Genomic DNA, 18412 nt, shown 5'->3' with positions numbered 1-18412 from the left:
CCACTATTTTTTTTAAATCAAGTCTAAGTCATATATATTTTTGGTGGCATCCTCTTGAAGAATTAATCAGGTCCCTGGTTAGTGTTTTGCAAGATCCATTAAGGTCAGCTTGATGCTGTACCTGGTGTGGCCCAGATGCTGTAGTGCAAGGGTGTCAAACTTGCATTGTCACAGCAGCATCACGTGACGTATAACAATTTTTTCCCCTTTGCTAAAATGGGTGTGGCCAGTGTGTGACGCATCTGGCCTGACAGTTTGACAGCTCTGCTGTAGTGCAACTTAGATACTATGGCTCTTCCTAAAATTGTTTTGTGATGTATTGAAACGAGCATGGGGGCCCACTTTTCAAATCATTGCAGCAAGCACAACGTTTGTAAGGCTTTGGAAGCATTTCTTGGGCTGTCTCCAAATATAAAGTGGCCAAACAAAAATCAATTTGAAAACAATTTGAAAAGAAGCATTGTGGTGCAGTGCTATTACACCTCTTTCAAAGACTTTTTGCAGCCCTTTGTACAATAAGTTACTTTTTTTTCAGCACTGTTGTGACTTCACTAAATGAATGGTTGTAAATTGAGGTCTACTTGTACACACAAGATATGCAGTACTCAAAACTGATTCTCATGAAATATCGTATGAGGCCCAAAAGAAGAGTGATTATGAATTCAACTTAAATTCAGGAATTTTAAGTTGGTTACAGTAGCATAGCATGTTTTTTGCTTATAGCCCTGCTGTAACACTGTTGTGGTCCACCAGCAGCTAGCAGAGCTGCCGTCAGACTCAGACAGTGAGGAGGTTGGTGAGGAACATGGACCATTCCTGGAGTCTGGGGAAGGGTCTGATGAGTGCACTACATCAGAGACAGGGATGGGACCAGGGCCACCTGACAGTTATCAGCTGCCTTCAGATTGGACATCAATAGGGAAGAAGAACAGCTTGAACCTGTTCCCAGTGTGTGCATGCACAGAGCTGCCAGGAGAGGGGAACAGTTAAGGAACAAGGGCTGACTCAGGAGTAAAGGTGGATGGTGAATGGCCACTCCCATAGGGAATAAAGAGGAGTGAAAGGGAGTGGAGTTTGCAGGAGACAATTAGTTCAATTAATTAGAGTGAAGATCTGTTCCTGACTTCTTGCCAAGTATTGTCTGCTACAGAGTGGCATTTAGAAAATATCCGCCTGGCAGCTCTCCAAGCCTGATAAAGGTCTGTAGTTGTGAAATCTCTTGAAATATTGTTGGTCGGAGCTTCGCTGAAGAGGAATTCATTTTAAACTAAATAAAAGGGCTTTATTGGGACAAGGAGTCAGCTTCATGCTTTTGGGAAGCCTAGGTCAGAACAAACACACACAAAAATCAGTGTATGTTAATATACTAGCAAAAGTACCCATCTTTCATCCAGGATATTTCGGTGTTCAATATTGTTCACACATTTCATAAAAGCACTGACTGTATTATCATTCTATTAGGTGCAAAAGGATCAATAAAATTATGTGGGGGCATTTGATTTCCAAAGGTAAATGTTACAATTCACCACCTCCAATCTTCAGACTTTTAAGTACAGATAATTAAGAAAATGGAGCACTGTTTAATATGTATTATTTAGCATAGACCAGTGAACTCATGCAAAGAAAACAAGCCCTTGTACATTTTTAATGCATTTTGAACAAAAATAGGATGTTCAGCAACTTCTCCCCTCTGCAGGGCATTGGCCTATCTGTCTAAGTACTTGGGTCAAAGGAAGAAAAAGTGGCGAGAAAAAGAGGAAAGCCAACTCTCCCTACTGTCTTGACCTGTGTAAAATCAGCAGTACACAAGAGATGGCAACACCTCCACAATGGTCTTTCTCCAAGACTCCATAGCACTGTTCTGCTTAGAAAATAAGAAAATGTTATTATAGCATGTGGCATTCATAAATTGGTATCCTGGATTAAACTACCCTAAGACACCACTGTTACTAAAGTGATAGTATTAGGAGAAAAAGGAAAACCAAGGTATTATCATGAGTTTTTTCCCAGTACGGCAGTGGTGGGTTGCAGGCGGTACACCTCCGTATGGGTGTACTGGTGCCTGCCAGGAGCACTGGGTACCATTCTGGTACAGTGCTCTGGAGGGCCCACCCGCCCACCCGAGCTCCTTACCTGTATTTGAGCTCTTCAGTGCTTCCGCACATGCGCACGGATCGTATGGTGCCTGCACAACGCTCCGCCGAGCAGCTGGAGCATTGCAGAGGCATCGCAGAGGTAAGGACCCATGCTTGTGCTGTGCGCGTGCATGTGGGGGATGCCAGGCCCCATTGCACCATACCGGTTGCAATGGGATCCGGAACCCACCATTGCAGTATGGTATCTTTCAATCTAAAATAAATAAATAAAAAGTAAAAAAAGGAAGGTAAACATTTCTTCAAACTTAGCTTGACACTTTGTGACTTCATGGTTATGTCCATCATATACAAACACAACAAGTGATTTGCCGTTGCCTTTCTTTTACTGTACATGCTGTTTCTCTCTTCCTATTCTGTTAAGTTTTCAAGTTTAAAAGAATGTTTCTTTTAATGTCACTGCAATTTAAATCCATTAACAGTTGTCTTAGCCTCTGGTGCAGCCAAGAACAACTCTGCTGTCTTCCATATGACAATATTTCAAATACTCCCCCTTCGTCCATGTTAAGCAATTTCTTTAAGCCACATCATTATAGACAATTCATATTTAACAACGCTCTTCTTTAAATATGAAATCCAGAACTGGACATAATAATCCTAAAATGGTTTGGGAATAAAATAACAATTTCTCCCTATAATCTTGATACAAGGATTTTGTTATAATGTGTTACAGCTTGAAGCCAAACTACATTTTTTTTTGTAGCAGCATTTCACTTGTGGATTATAATTATCACAATAATACTGTGATTCACTAACCATATGCATGTTTATTGGGAAGTAAGCTCTATTAAATTTAATTGACCTTAATCCAAACTAAATGTGGAATGGGATGCAGCCTAAGACGCCCAAATGTTTTGCACATGTGTTGCTGCCAAGCCAGCTCATTCTTAGATAATAATGTAGTTACTTTGCCTGTAATGTGATTAGCAAAGCATTTCCCTCTTCAGGCACGATCAACTTTGCCATACCTTAATCCTCAGACCATGTTCAATTTTTTTTTAAAGGAACATGTCACAAGAAGACAGTTTTATTGTTCATTCTTCCATTGCCTATCCATTTTTTATAGACAAGCCCTCTATAGTTTAATTGAAGCATGAGAACATGAAATGCCACATTAATTTTCAATTGTTATACTGCACTTGGTTGCATTTTGATCTCACTAAATAGTAAACAAAGTATGTGGCACTTACAGAAAAAGACCACTGCAGTGCTGTTTTCTGGTGAGTTTTTTTTTTTAAGCTTATAGAAATTCACTGATCGTGCCCCATGCTGGATTTCTATTTGCTGTCAGAAATAGCCTAATTTCTTATATTTTAACACTTGGTTTACATTTCATTGGTATTTGCTCATATTACAAATTCTTTTTAAGCAACACACATGATAGCCTACAATCAGTTTCTACGATCTGGTCCCTCTTTTTATGTTCCCAATCTCTATAAAGATAATTGCTTGATTGCCTAACTGTGATGTTCACCTTTTCTTGAAACAGCCAAAATATCTCTAGAATGAAATGATTTTAAATCACTTCCGAGAGTCTGAGTATTTTTAAAAGTAGCATGGTTTTTTTCAAAATTCTTGCAGGACTTACTCCACTAGCACAATGTAGCTTTTCAGACTAGAAAGGAAAATGTGTGTGTGTGTCTGTGTGTGTGTGTGTGTGTCTCTGTGTGTGTGTGTGTGTGTGTGTGTGTTATTTGTTTGTATTTGTGTTTGTTTGCCAAGCTTGTACTACAGTTCTGCAGAGCAATGATCCAAACCAGAGTAAATTCTTTTGCTGATCTTGGTTTTCTTCTTGCAAATGTTTCATTATTAAAGCACTGACAACGTTATGTGGTTTGGTAATGAAATGTTTGCAACAAGAAAACCAAATTCAGCAAGCAGTAAGGTACCAACATTTCAACTCTACACTATATGCATTCTCCATTATTTCCAAAGATAGGTTTGGAAGGAAGTACAGGCATATATTAAGTGGGCATCCTAAAGTGGTCCAAAGTCCCTTTATATTTTTGGAACTGAAACAATGAATAGTCTCCTACTCACTAGCAAATGGAGTTGGGATGAAAGCTTTAATCTACTAATATTATGGTATTCAAGCAAACATTCCCTGAAGCTATCTAACTGAAACACAATTTAAAAATGTAATTAAAATGTTTAAAATTTATAGTAACAAGAAGTATTCTCATTAGATCTACATCTGGCCAATAAGCATACTTTGGCTTTTCTTAGTTTATATTATTTTTATCCTGTCCATTGGAAAGACTTTGAGCAGGATACAATAAATGTATCATTGCAAAATCTGTTAAGTATTTATTCAACATATATACCTCTCTGCAATTCTTCTGAAAGAATCATTGTTCCATGCTCCCCTTCTTCACTGTCCAACAAAGATTTTCTACAGAATTATATTATTGCCAAGTAGGACTAATAGCAAGGAATATTGTTGGTTCCAAATGCTCGGCTAGGCTTTTTCTATTTCATTGACTTCATGCCTGGTGTAGTTAAATTACTGGGGGCCAAATTAAAATACCACCTACTTGATTGATTGAAACCAGCAGTTTCTTTACAATCCCAAGATGTGGATAGTTCAGCCTCCATTATCAGCATTGTTCTTCTGAGACACTTTGTTCTTATAAGAGTTCATCAAAATTCAGTGGATCTGAATTTTTGCTGACCTTGCAGCTTTATCAAGGGAGCTTTATCCTCCCTCCAAAAAACCAGACTTGTCTTACTTGAAGGCACCCATGAAGCCGGTGCCTGGTAAATCATGAATTTTCATTGCTTGGTAATTTGAATCTTTAGGCTCATCTGAAATTTCTTCCTGACATGTAGTGAATGGATCGTGTCATCCAGTCAAACTGGCAAGGGTATTTTTCTAGGGCATTTTTGTAAGTCTTTAAGTTACCGGGTCATGGAAGAAGAACCAAACATGATGCTTATTGCAAGAACATCCTTTTTACCTCATTAAATGAAGCTAGATGACCCACCCATAAATAAAACTAACATAGAAGTTAGATTTTAATAAGAAATTACATGACTTTTAGTAAAGAAATGCTAATATACATATCAAATAAAACACGATGCAACATATAACATTATAAAGAAATCTATAATTCAGGACTTGTATAAGTCCTGAAGTATAGATTTCATTATAAAAAGAGACACTTTTACTCACCAAAATTGGAGTGAAGAATGAGAAAACTGGTATTAAACTGTTGCAATTTGCAAAATGTTAGTGAGCTGTAATTTGCTTTGGGTGATTTCTCTCCTACCATAGTGTGGGCCAAATGACTTTTTTCTTTCTTTCCAGAATTCCAGTTCCTTAGGGATTATAATCAAGTCTGAATGTTCAGAAGCCTGTAAACTATTCAAAGCCTAAAAGAGCTAGGTAGGTTGAAGAAACATACCTTAAATTATGTTATGTGGCTTCTAGGACTCCTGGAATATGGGGAGCGGGAAGAGCATCAGAACTTGAGGAATGAAAAACATTAGTCAAGGAGAGAGACAAATGACATGAAGGTTGTGATGTGACAATATATAAGCAACCTCATAAGATTGACCTCATCGCTCTGGTAAAAAGGTAGAGGAAAACCCTACTTCAGCTTGGATAATGCACTATTTGGAGATTGATCCAATTGAGAGATAATAGGAAGCCCTTTTTCCTTCCCAATCAGTTGGGCCACCAATCTCTAGATTGACTTAGTTCTTCAATAAAACATACCTTAAAACAAGGAAAAGAAGGAAACAAGAAAGTCTAAAGTCAAGAGCATCAACAGTTGGGTGGAAGATGCCTGAGATGAAATATGTGTTGTGATACAATTGTGGAGCTTCTTTGGTAATATTCCGACACATATATACTTAGTACAGGTAGTCCTCAATTTGCAACCATTCATTTAGTGACCACACAAAGTTACAACCGCACTAGAAAAGTGACATGGCAATTTTTCACACTTAATGACCGTTGCAGCATCCCCATTGTCATGTGGTCCAATTTGAATGCTTCATATTTTTGATGGCTGCAGTGTCCCAGGGCCACGTGTTCATCTTTTGTGACCTTCTGACAAGCAATATCAACAGGGAAGTCAGATTCACTTAACAATTGTGTTGCTAACTTAACAACTGCAATGATTCACTTAACAACTCTGGCAATAAAGGTCATAAAATGGAGCAAAACTCACTTAACAAATGTTTTATTCAGCAAAAGAAATGGGCTTCATTGTGATTGTAAATTGAGGACTAGCTATAGTTTATGTAATCTCAGAGCAGACATCTCTGACTGCTAAAGGCATTACTGTCTGATGATTAGATTGATCAGGCTGGAGAATGGTTTTTCTACTCAAGTGGAAACTTACTTAATGGTAAGGCCATCATTGAAACAGAGCCTGCAAGATGCAGCTGCTACACACCAATAATCCCCTAAAGGGAAAGCAGTTGGAGCTGGGAATGTTGCCAATATCCTGTGACCTTGAAACTAGTTGGTTTTGTTCCTATCAATGCACTGCTGACTTGTGCAAGGGTTGGTTTTCCTTGTAATAAATACTGCCACCCACCATTTTTTTAAAAAAATTGTCAAGCATTGCGTGACTCTCTCAGCACCCCAAGGCTTTGCCATTCTCCATCAGCCCCACCACTGTTACGTTATTTGGGAATCGGAAAGGGAGAAATACAGTGTGAAAAGGTTGTGTCGGGAATGCCAAACCAAGGTTTTCTCCTGAAAAGAATTCACCGAATAAACTCTCTCTCTCTTTTTGTGGGGGGAGAGATACACAAGCTGCTGCTTACATGGAAAATCTGCTTTTGGAAGCTCTTTGCATGGGGTAGAATCAGTGCGCTGTCTGTTTTGCTGCATTGGGAATCCAGAGGGGATGATCACTGGTGGACAGAATCTGAAAGGTTCGTACTCCAGCTGGGAAAAAAATTATTCACTGATACCATCTATTCCAGTTAGCACTTAGCAGAGCACCATCCACATAATTTACTCTTCTTTTGCCAGCAGTAATCCTGAATTCTTAATTTCTTTTGCTCTTTACTCATCCTTACATTTTGTGGATTTTTTTTCTGCTTTTGGAAGGCTTTAGCATGCATTTAAACATTCAAAATCCTGTGTGTGAGTGACTGAACTGTCCTCTCAATGTTAATTTGACATAAGTGCTTAAACAGAAGCTGGATGTCACCAATATCTTAGTAGTAGATTGCTGCTTATCAGGGTATTTTACTAGATGACCTCTAAGCTCCTTTCCAATTCAATATTTTATTATGAAATTGATGGGGTATTTTGCTGCAAATGCCTCTTTGGATTTCTTGGTCTGATAGTTTGCTGCAGTGTCAGTTTTTCTTTGCATTTGGTTTGGGTTTTCTGCTGAGCTGGGTATGTGCATTACTGTAACATTTGTTCTCCGTGCTGCAGAATAGTACCGATAAAGGCAATGTTACATTTAGGATGCACAGCACAAAGGAAATAATTTCATGTTGCTGCTGTTGTGGGGGCAGGCAGTTCATCTACCTGCCTGTCTTTTAGAAACTGCAAATCATTTCTTTTCCGGCATCTAGCCAGTACTGGACAGCCCCAAAGGGAGAAAAAAATAAATATTTAAAGAACCCGAATCTTACCTCCAGGACATCATTAGGTGACAGCAAAGAGGGTTTTTTTCTGTATTTCTTTGTTGCCATCTAAAGGATCATCAGATTTCTACACCTTCAGAATTCTACTCCTTGCAAGGAGATTCCACAACTGCTTTCTTTGGGTTTCATGTGGATGAAAATCTGAGCAGGCAATTTCAAGGGCCATTCTGGATGCTGTGTGCCCTAGAATGAAGGATCAGAACTTGTAGAGCTCTTTAAAATGAGTAGTAATTTAATGTTGATGTTAATGTGGAAACAATACAAAAATATTACAGCTGCAATTACTGGAATGAAATATTCATATGTTTTAAGGTTGGATTGCTAATTGTATGCAGCCATCAGGAAAAAAACCTACTTAAAATATGCTCTCTTTTTTTGTACCTGATAACATCAAATAAATATAGATTGGATTGGACTGAACCCCTTATTTAGGCTTTGGAACATTGTCCCATTGCTTTTATGTACTGAGGCATAAATGTGACATTAACTCAGTTAACAATGAGTTTCCAACTCATTTTCCCCACCCCCATTTTTCTGCAGTGTGAACTTGGCAAGATTTAGAAGACCAAGGAAAGGAAAGGAGGCCCAATTGTAAACTTCCTCATCATTTGATGCAAGTGCTTTGCCAAAAATAACCTGTGTTGAGTGGCAAAGATCCAGAACTTCTCCGCAATCACTTGGAGAATGTAGATGTCTGATCTGACTAGTTCAACAGGACAAGAATGCAAAGGGCCACAGAAACTAAAGTGGCAGGCCATACACAGCTCAAACGTTTACCCTGTCATCTCTCAGCATTCCACAATACATCTTTCAGAGATAGCCTGGCATTTCTCTTCACTCTCACTTCTCCTTTGATACCCAAACAAAGGATTGTGTTCAGACCAAGATAAATGCTGGCTTTGGAACATGCTTCGCCCCTAAAATGCTCTCATATCCTTCAATGTCATGTTCCTCATTTAAATTATACATGTGGACCAAGCAACGTGTCACTTTTTTCTTCCTTTTTTTTCCTGTCAGTTCATCAAAGAAAAAGAGTCAGAATATATAGGGTGGGTTAATTAACCCTTCTGTTAGTTATGTGGTGCAGATGCACAACAAACGTTAAGACCTCAGGGCAGAAGTCAAATGAAAAACAATTGTGTTGTTGTTTTAAAAAAAGCATGCCAGGTTTTCCATCATCTCTGGGATGAATTCAACAATTAAACTTTTATTGTTGGTTAAAATTCTAGGCAAAGGGATTTGATGATGATGATGATGATGATGATTCCATTATAGCCTGTCAACCTTGGGGTTTTCAAGGTGAATGAATTATGAATCCTGTAAATTTATTATCAGAACAACCTCTGAGATAAGTTGATCCAAGAGAGGTGACCAATCTGTACTGAACACCATGTCAAACTCAATATATTTTTCTTTTCTCATAATTCCATGGCTATGAAACAAACACAGCAAAGTCCGTAGCTGTTTCCGTTCATCAGAAGACCAATGGGGAGAAGTGCTGTTCCTTTCCTACTGCTGATCCCATGAAGAAAGAGTGCTAGACTCAACAGCATTAGGGGGCCTTGCTTACAATTCTTCCAAATGGCTGCAATTTTCAGGTCATAAGTCAAAGCCATAGAGCATGCAGTCTGAGTTTCAAGATGTAATAGGAATAGTTTCAAAGAATCTTATTCCAATATAAGCTAGCAGCAAAGTTACCCAAGATCACAGCAGCAAGAATTAGCAACTGGGCCAAAATAAAGTACAAAGCAGGTCTTCATCGCTATTTTCCAGCAAAAATACACACTATATATGGCCTTTTTGTCAATTTTGCTTTATTTATAAAAGCCAATCATCTTTTTCTACTATGTTCTTCTAGGGTTTCTTTGGAATGCTGTGGCATGGGATAAGGAGAGGAGGAATGCTAAAACAGTCTGCCTAGGCAGCCTATCGGATCATGTGGTGCTGTTATAATCCATTAAATGGAATCCTTGCTGATCTGGTTGGTCAGGCATGAAGCTATAACAGAATGGTAGAGAGATTGACATGCTGAGAGCTTTCCAGTTTGCAAATTGTTGCTCATTATAAAAGCAAAAGAAAAGGGCAAGAACTGGAGACTTATGGCCACACATGCTGTTTCCATCATCTAATGGCAGGCCTGTCCAGGGCTGGGAGTGATGAACTAGATGAGAGCATAAATGGACTTTCAAAATTCCCCTGTCAATTTATAGGCAGAGAAAGGGGCGGGGGAGAGATGTCTCTCAATTTCTCCAGGGAAAGTGAATATTCTCCAACAAGGCAAGACATCTGACAATAGCACTGTTACTGAAAAAAAGCAAAAACAACAACAAAGGAAAGAGTTTTATCATGACACCCTCCCTGGGAATTGAACTGAAGAATGTCAAGGCTACAGACTATTAGAACAAGAACAGGAGAATGAAGGCAAAATGTTTGCAGAGAATTTTGTTGTGCTGAATCAGTGTGTTTAAATCAGGTTATATCAGGATTAGGAGTTCATTGCTGCCAATGTCTCAATATTATTTGAGCAAACTCTACACCATAATTAGCAGTAAGGGGGAAGAGATTCATTTATAGCTATGTATGTATAACATAATATTTAAATGAAAGGCAATCTCGGGAATTCAGTGGGACTTAACACTATAAACATATATAGAATCTTGATGCATGACTGAATATTATGCACAGAAATCAGCTTGAATTACACCTGAATAATGTTTTACATACACAGAAACACACACACCTACATAGTTCCAGTCTGTATTGTTAGATCAATTTGAAATACAAATCAATAATAAATTTGGCTCAGTTCATTAATTTGGATGTAAACATTTGATTGATTTGAACATTTGATTTAGTTAGGACAAAACACCTTCGGTAACTGGAGAATACATTAAATCGTCAAAGCTTCATAAAGATTTGCATAAAAAAACAAGGAGTGGAATTCAAGAGAGATGGTTTTTTAAAAAAATAATAATGTTGCACACAAATATTTTCAGAAAAACACTGAATGCTGCTTTGTCATGCCCTTTCTTGTCCCTTCGAGAGCAGCTTTTAATTTGCAGACTAGTGTTGCTCTAAAAATTCTTCAGAGAGAATACAACTGATTTCAGCAGCATCGTGTATCCTTGGCCATTAGTATTCCATATCAAATTTACACCTGTGAATGATGATCCTTCAAAGCACCTGAAGGGTACCAAGTCTGAGAAGGCTGGTGTAGAATATGAAGTTAGTTTTAGCTCTGCTACACCATGCATAATGCATTTATGAGGAAACATCAGGAATAATTGATGGTACAATATTATGCATGAAATGAGTAATATTTAAAATATGATCCAAAGGTTTAATAATTTCTCTGGGAGGGTAGATGTATGCTTTACAGCAGAAGCCTATGTGTCCTTATGAGGAGAAAGCCCTGAAGTTGAACTCAATGAGACTGAAACTGTGCTTATTGATAGCTGACCAGCTTTGTTTCAGATTAGCAGTTTTACAAAGTATTTACTAGAAAATGTGAATAAATTCTGAGCTGGTTATCTTCTCCCTTTCTCTCTTTGTCAAAATAAACTAGTTTAATCCAATAAGTTTGTAAGAGCAATTATCAAATATGTAACATGAATTGGATGATTCCATTCAATAACTTAAAATGTCTTTGATTGGGAATAATGGTGAAAAATGGAACCAAGACCTGTTTTGTTCAGATTTAAGATCATACCTTGATTGCAAGCACTTACAGTGCACTACAAATTAGAAATGTAACTTCTGATTGGTAGCTTTTTCCTGAGTGCCATGAAACTTTCTGATGGATTAAAAACTACATACAAGGCATTAGAGCAACATCTTCAACAAGGGAATGGTTAAGATAATGGAGGCTGCATTTACAGTGGCTGCAACTGGGTGTGTCTAGTTTAATGAAAAGAAGGAATAGGGGTGATATGGTAGCAGTGTTTCAATATCTAAGGGGCTATCACTGTACAAGGAGGAGGAGGTCAACCTATTTGCCAAAGCACCTAAAGGCAGGACAAGCAGCAACAGATGGAAACCTACAGAGGAAAAATTCAACCTGGGAATAAGGAGAAATTTCCTGACAGTGAAAACAATTAATTAATGGACCATTTTGCCTTCAGAAGTTGTGGGTGCTCATCACTGGAAGATTTTAAAGTAAGGCGTGTGAAATAGTATTTGGTATTCTGTCAGAAGACTTCCCTGGTGTCTTCCAACTTTGCCTTTTCTATGTGGCAGATCTCAGCATAGCCATTGGCTTCATTTTCTGGGGCTCCCAGGTGGGAAAATAATGGACTGGAGAAAGTGAAACAATGGTCACTTTTTCCATAGTTTGCAAAGACACAGGAAAGAAACAGAAATTAAAATAGTTATCAGGTGATCCATTGCCTGTAGTTAACTAGTCCTAAGTAAAAAATGGAAATGACAGCTGATGGAGTTCAAGTGAACTCAGACTATGATGTGACTAGAGGAGTCTCTAGCCACACACTGTCAGCTCAGCAACAATTTCTTAAGACAATTGGCTTCTCTTCCTGCCCACAGAATGATAACTGACTGTATAATCAAAAATGTGACCTCATCAACTTGCAAGGTATTTAGCAAGTCTCTTGGCTTTCAGACGAGTAAATCCATGTCCAGTCGAAGACTAGAATTTATCCTTATTTCAGAAACAATTTAAATCTCATATTTTGTGTCTTGGAGAAGAGATGGAGTAAAGCTGAAGAGACTTAAGTTTGCTTTGCCATGCTCATTAATTTAACCGCCGGAGATTTATTTGCTCATTTAAAATGATGCACTGGTGTCTGGAGTATGTTGTTGTGCTTATGAGGATCATAATTCAAAAACATGAAATGCAGCCTTGCAGGGTTTTCTCAAATAAAATTCAGTCATTATCTTGCATGAATGTGATTTTATTTCTGACTTAAATAAAGAAAAATAAATACAAACATTAAGAGAAGGCAATGCTCATATTTAGCAGCACTTAGAGTATAATAGAACATTCAGTGCTTAATTTATAATTCTACAGGAATTCAACTTTATATGTATAAAATATAGACATGTACAAGTACACAGTGTTTACATGGGAATAGAATACCATGTTTCCCCGAAAATAAGACAGGATCTTGTTTTCTTTTGACCCCCGAAATAATTGTTTGGACTTATTTTCGGGGAGGTGCAGGAGGCAGAGAGTGTGGTCACCTCATTGCTGCTGCTGTATTGCAATATTTTTGGGGAGGCCTACAGGGTATAAAGAGATAGATCAAATTGTATTAGATCACACATTTCAAATAAAATAGGCAGCATGTTTCAAGCAGAAATTCTCGTGGTCTCCAGTTTGGACTGCTGTGCCCATTATCACAGTCATCCTAATCAGATTTAGCCTTACTGTAATCAATGGCAAATATAGCACAACATAACTGCAGGCATGGATTGGGGAAGGTTTTTACACTTTGGTACTTTGTAATCCAATTTTTAAAGCTATGCTCCTTTTCTCCATATTTGCTACCATGAAATGGTCCTAACTGCATACAATGTTATGTCCTTCCAAGTATAAATATGAAGGTTTTGTTATGTTGAGAAAAAAAGTAATCTAGCTGAAAAGACTAGAACTCCTGAAATTTTAGAACTCACCATGGGAGAGAGTGCTGACAAGGTATGTAAATTGGTCTACTGCTTGCAGCTTTTGTCCCTTCACTGTGATGATGAGCTCTTGGTGTTGGACTTTCTCAGCTGGCTGGTGCATCACTTTGGTCTTCTTTGTGTTGATGAGGAGGATGAAATTGTTGCATGCTGCTGCAAATTTGTCCATGCTGGTTTGCATTTCCTGCTCTGATACAACATACAGGGCACAGTCATCAGCAAAAAGGTGGTCTCGTAGCACAGTCTCTTTTATCTTAGTGAAAACCTGGAGTCTTTGCAGGTTGAAAAGTTTCCCATATCTGAAGCTGACTTCCAAGTAACTATTTTGGAAGGTGTCTGACAGCAGGGCTGAAAACATTATGCTGAACAGGATTGGTGCGAGCAAGCATCCTTGCTTGATGCTGTTTGTGATGAGAAAGGCCTCTGAAGCTTCTCTGTCATCCAGAACACGAGCCATCATGCCATCATGGAACTGACGTACCATCAAGATGAATCTATGAGGGAACCCAAACTTCGACATGATATGTCACAGAGCTTCGCAATTGATAGTGTCAAAAGCCTTGGTGAGATCCATGAAAGTGATGTACAATTCATGAAGCACAATGGTGGTTACACTTAGCTACTACCTTGCTTAATAAACAAGTTGCCAGTCCCAATTACTAAATAATGATTCTCTGCAAAAGTAGCTGCAATACTCCACACTGCCTTGAAGACCACCAAGAACCTTCAACTGATTCACTATGCAGCACCACAAGCAATGATGGGCATCACTTGGTATACCATATGCTATTATTTCATGAGCTGCATTGGTTGAGAGTTTGCTTTTGGGTGCAGTTTAGGTGATTACCTATAAAGCCCTAGATGATAAGTGATTTCTATCTCCCATATCATCTGCCTGACTGATTCAAGCCTGCAGGTTGGCATAGTGTGGGTTCCTTCAATTAAATAGAGCCATATATTGGGATCTTGGCAATCCACCTTCTCTGTAGCAGCACTACACCCTGCAATGATTTTTCTACCGAAATCAAGATGCCCCAACTCTGCTGTTCAGAAAAACCATGAAGACCTGATCCTTCATCCAGGCTTTTGCTAAGGAAGAGTGAGACCTCTGGCTTCATTCCACCTGGTCTGTTGTTCTGGCCATGTTTTATCTTTTATTGAAATTATTGTAATGTCTTTGACTGTTGAGAGCTGTCCAGAATCATTGGGAGTACATGCAAGTTTAAGGATGATGATGACAATGATGACAATGACGATGATGATGATTTGAAAGTCCCTGACATCCAACTATTATATATGTAGCTTCATTCAAGTGTTCTGTGGTAACAGGTCTAATATATCCAATTGATATTTGTGAATCTCCTGGAAAAGCCAGTCTGCCTAACTGAGCTAAGGGTTGGGATGTGATTGATTTCTTGTTGAGTCCAATCTGACTTCTTGATTGCTCACTCCTATTTTCATTGATGCATGAAGAGAATCATCATCTAGGGATAAAGGATTTACACAATGCCAAACTTCATCTAGCAATCCAAACTAAAGCAGAATATTTGTAGCTCAGGGTTGAAATGTGGGGTCCTTGGTGCTCTCCGAGCTTGCTTGTCTTCTTGCAGATGTTTCATTACCCTAACTAGGTGACATCAGCAGTGCTCTGATGATGTTACCTAGTTAGGGTAATGAAACATCTGCAAGAAAACAAGCAAGCTCAGAGAGCACCAAGGACAGTTCATAACCGTATTTTTAGATACTTTTATTAAGAATGAAACAGATAAAAGTAATACAAGACTCTAATACAAAAATATATTTAAAGAAGAAGAAAAGGAAAAGGAAGGTAACACGTTTCAAAGTATAAAAATCCACCCCAAAGAAAAATAAAACTCTTCTTTAGGAAGTATATTACACATTAACAAATTAATTCTTAAAATACAACAAAATACTCAACTTGAAAACAGGCACCTAGTTCAAAGTTATGACACAGCCCCAAACAGATACTTTGTACTTTGACCCAGTTTCAAAGTTCCAGTAGCTGCCTATCACTCATCCCTGTGCTCAGATGACTGCATTTAGGGGGCTCAGCAACCAGACTAGAACTCACAGTCTCCCAGTTTCTACCCTGGAGTCTTAATCATCATACCAAATTGACCATCCTGGTACATATGAACTAGTTTATTTCTTAAAGAAATTCAGATGGATTTTAGCACAATTAAAGAAGTACAACATCTTCTTATTAAAGCAGTTTCTTTAAGGGCAGGAGAATTCTCTTGTTTGATTTCATGAAAATACTGTATGTTAGCAGTTACAAGCATTTTTGCACTGCAGTGGGCAATTAATAGTTTTGTGCCTAACTTCATTTTTTTCCATTTAAAAAAAAATCTAATCTGGCTAAAGCATTTCTCTGAGCTTTCTGCCAAGTCTAGCTGAGAAGTTGAGCTGAGGGTGAACTTTTGGAAAGTTAGTGATTTATTGCTAAGATCAAGTGTGAAGCCTAACAGTAATTCTCTGTAGTAAGAAGTACCTTGAGTCCTGCCTTGACTGTTTTTATAAGGCATTAGATATTCAGAATGCAGGCAGTGTCATCACTATCATTTAGCCATCACTACTTTCTGGATTCTCCAGTTTTAAAGCAAGGGCTCCATGTCCTTGCTCAGAAGCTAAGCCACACAAAACACTGAACTTGATCAATCCCTCTGTAGTTTATGCAGTTCTATTACTCTTCTAATCTAGTACAATTATAATGTAATAGTTTAGAAACTGTATACTTTTTCTAAGCAGAAAATGCTATTTTTAAATTTTGATTGGTATTTTTGTATTTGCTATAAATCCAACTGGATAATGAGAGAACACCAATACTAGAGCTATTTCCTGTTATAGTAATAGCACTTAGACTTATACACCACTTTAAAGCCCTATCTAAACTGTTTACAGAATCAGCCTATTGCCCCCAACAATCTGGGCCCTCATTTTATCCACCTCAGAAGGATGGAAGGCTGAGTCAACCTTGAGCCTGGTGAGATTCAAACTGTTAAATTGCAAGACGTAGCCTGCAGTGCTGCATTCTAACCACTGTGCCACCCCGGTTCTTATGCTACTTTTCTAAACTTGGTGGGATTCACATCCATCCATGCTTTGAATTGCACTTCAAATTTGCATAAAGGGAAAAAGAAGCATTCAGTGAAAATAAATGTAGCACATGAGCAGTAAGCATAAGAAGAAAAGATTAATGGCAGGAAGCCAGCTGATGTATTGATGGAGGCACTGAATCTGTTGTTATTTTCAAAAAAACATATTGAAGCACCAGCTAATTGTTTTGCAAATAAATCTGCATGTGTAGTAGAACAGGCTTTAGTATTTTTTTTTTTAGAATGAAACAGGGAAAAGAAGCCATAGTTCCAAATAAAAACTCTCTAATATAACAGAAAATATAAAATTGAACAGAGTAGCTAAATTTAATTTATAAATGATCAAATCACCATGATTACCATACTGTTGTTACCATACAATCTAATATCTAATATAATGAATAAACTCTATAGTAATCTGATTTCATAATTATCTGTGCAGTCATCAGCAATGTGTGTTACATTAATGTGGAACGAAGCCTCTATGCCAGGGACAAATTAAGCGCTAGCATTTTTCTAGGATTCAACTCTTTATCGAGAAACATTATTTCTCTATTCTTCTAGAAACTGGCTTATGGGAGAGAGGATAACTGGGTCAGTCATAATGTCAGAAATATATGTAAATCAATAGAGTTTAGTTATTTCCAAACCCACACTATGCCGGAATAAGTGAGGCTATATAGAATAATCCAATGCCGCAGAAAGAGGAAGGGTGAACCACTGACTTCAAGCATGTAGTAATCTTCTCCCACATTTTTCTGGTTCCTAAACAAAAATATGGTTCAATTAAAAACTGCCCCTTTTTTACAGCCTGCCACAAATGATGGCTGTCCTATCTCACTGTGCCGGCCTGCTGCTGTTGCTGCCATCTTTGTTTAGTTGTTTACTGTAGGGAGCCAGGGAGATGACCTTGAGGAAACTATCAAAACAATAACAGTTAAGCCTGAGAAAAAATGGAGACTTCAGGAAGAAATTCAGATTGGATTCTATGAGAAAAGGTGTGGGGTAAAGGTAACAGAAAATACTGTCAGACTCACAAAAATCTGATAGAGTCTCCCTAAATATAGTTCTAGTTTTCTTATGGAGTCTGTTTCCTGATCTGGACAACATCATAGTGACAGTGCTAAGATAGAGCATTGCTAGCAAGGATAAGATACAGCATTGCTAATAACCCAAACACAAGAAAGTCCTGTCAATTTTAAGAGAGTAGGGATAAGCTTGGCAACACTTCTGGAACTTCAGAAAGTCAAAGATTTCAGAACTAAGTCATACAACAAAGGCAAATCACTGTTAATCAGTCGTACTCGGAAAAATCCAAGTCTGCCCTTGTATTCCATATAGTTTGGCATCTCACTGGAGGCAATAATCAATATTCTTCCCTATCTTTGCCAGTTTTTTACACTAATTTACCTAACACCTTTCAAAATCTTGATAGAAACAGCAAAGCTGCAGCACCCCATAGGGAAGTATGTGGTGACTCTTTGATGTCGCTCTAAGCCTGACATCCATTAAAAGCAAGCGGAAAGGTAAGAATTAGATCTTTGAACATTTATGGCATGTTTTTATTTTTAAACTGAAGTAGATTTTTGCTGGGTTCGAGCAGCACAGCGTAATCTGATGGCTACTGCATTATCCATTCCTTATCTCAGCTATCTCTACCTTAAAATAGGTCGAGGGAGAACATTTCAAAACTGAAATCCCTTGAAGGTATATAGCTGAAATCTGGCAAGATTAACATCCTCTAAAGCAATATTTTGAGCAGCTGTGCTGCCATGTGGCTTAATGAGTTCTAGTATGCTTGGGAAAAAAATGAAGGAAGCTTTTTGAAAAGTCCCTAATATGTTTCCTGACTCATAAGTAATTGGATCCACTGGTAAATAATTTCCT

The sequence above is a fragment of the Thamnophis sirtalis genome, unplaced genomic scaffold (genome assembly GCF_051295495.1).
Source record: "Thamnophis sirtalis isolate CommonGarterSnake01/CBP01778 unplaced genomic scaffold, rThaSir2_p1.2 scaffold_3, whole genome shotgun sequence".
Taxonomy (NCBI): domain Eukaryota; kingdom Metazoa; phylum Chordata; class Lepidosauria; order Squamata; family Natricidae; genus Thamnophis; species Thamnophis sirtalis.
Note: the sequence above shows the minus strand (reverse complement) of the source record.